The following is a 1645-nucleotide window of genomic DNA, read 5'->3' as shown; positions in this document are numbered from 1 at the left end:
CCGAATTCGAACTGGGATCCTTCAGTCCGCAGGCCAACGCTCTATCCACCGAGCCAAACCAGTCAGGGGCGGTATGGGTTTCTTTAGAAGTGTTGCTAACGTCCTACTATTGGCTCCTCTCTGAGGGGGCGTGGCTAGGCCATGGGGGCGTGGCTGGACTCTAGGGCGGTTCGAGCCGGTTTAAAGCGGCTGAGGAGCAGAGGCCCACGCTGTGGTGGCGGTTACAAGCGGAGGCATGGAGGAGTGCGCTTCCATCTGCGGCGTGGGCTCTTCGCGGGGACATCGGTGTCGTCAGAAGCGCCAGCGCCCAGCTGAGACGGCAGCGGCCCACAGCAAGCCGTCCCCGGCAGAAAAACACGTCAAGGCAGACGCGCCGCCCCCACCGCCCCCGCACTGCTCCCTGCAGGACCTTCCGGTGGAGATGCTGGTGAAGATCTTCGCCTCCCTCCCCGGCAGCGACCTGCCCAGCCTGGCCCAGGCCTGCACCAAATTCCACCACATCCTGCACATCGACAGCATCTGGAGACGGCGCTGCCGCGAGGAGTTCGGCGTTCGTGAAAAGTTCCAGAACCTGGAGATGATCGGTATGTCTTACCGGGAAGTCTATGCGAAGCTGTTCCCATACAGACACATTTTGGGGTTGTGGCAGCTAAATTACAGCTATAGAACGCTGCTGAATGTCGTGGTGGACGGCTTATGCATTACTGGCCGGCCGTACAGGCCTTCCCTTAGCACCCATGTGGGTGACCCACTGCATTTCAGGCCCTCGTTCAGAATTCGCCTGACGGAGAGGACACCAGCCGCGGTGGAGTGCACGGCAGGCCTCCTCGGCAGGGCCCCCCACGGCCACATGCAGATTCAGAAGGACAGGCTCACCATCCAGTGCAAGAAGACAGACCACCGAACGGATTCACCAGCGCGGCTTGGGGGAGAACGGGGGCGGGGGCGGGTGCCGGAGGACGGACAGCAGTATGACTGCCTGACCTACCGCCGCCTCTACCTCCCGCCACGCCACCCGGACGACCTCATCAGGCCAGGCCTCTTCCAAGGCAAATACAATGCCTTCGGCCCAACGACTGTCATTCTCAGCTTCCATGGGCAGTATGCCAGGGTCACGAGGCTCATGGGGATAGGCACGAAGGCGTTAGAGATCCACCTCATGCACCGCATCCAGCTGCGAGATGGCGAGATCTTCCGCAACTTGAACGAGCTCTCTAGCGTGGTCCAGGAGATTGACGAGCAGGTGACCTGGGAGCAGCAGCAGGAGCAAGAAGACGGGACTGAGGAAAGCGAGGGCCATGGCTGGCAGAGCCCTGCCCAGCCCAGCGTCGGGGAGTCCGGGGCTGCAGCTTCAGAGGAGCAGCCTGTGCCGTTTGTTCTGCCTGTGGGCGTGCGCTCAAGAGACCACAACTACCCCCGAACCTGCAGGATGTGTTTCTATGGCGTGGACACTGTTACTTTTACTGTTACCTTAAATGGCTTCGCCCACACGGGGCGCGAACCTGGAGTCTTCATCCTATTTGATGAGAACCACTTTGGGTTCCTCTGGGTGGAGCTGAAATACTTCATCCTGTTCAGCAGAGTCCAGAACACCTTCCAGAATGTGCAGGCACCATCCCCGCAGGCCTTCCTGGAGATGCTCAAG

At 60.5% G+C, this 1645-nt stretch overlaps 1 pseudogene; it reads left to right on the top strand.

Annotated features, from left to right (window-relative positions):
- Positions 1-235: 235 nt before the first annotated feature.
- Positions 236-1645, top strand: part of LOC102241495 — a 3384-nt pseudogene continuing 1974 nt past the window's right edge.

Source organism: Myotis brandtii, unplaced genomic scaffold (assembly GCF_000412655.1).
Source record: "Myotis brandtii unplaced genomic scaffold, ASM41265v1 scaffold596, whole genome shotgun sequence".
Lineage (NCBI taxonomy): Eukaryota > Metazoa > Chordata > Mammalia > Chiroptera > Vespertilionidae > Myotis > Myotis brandtii.
The sequence above is the reverse complement of the archived record's forward strand: the minus strand, read 5'-3'. Positions and strand labels throughout refer to the sequence as shown.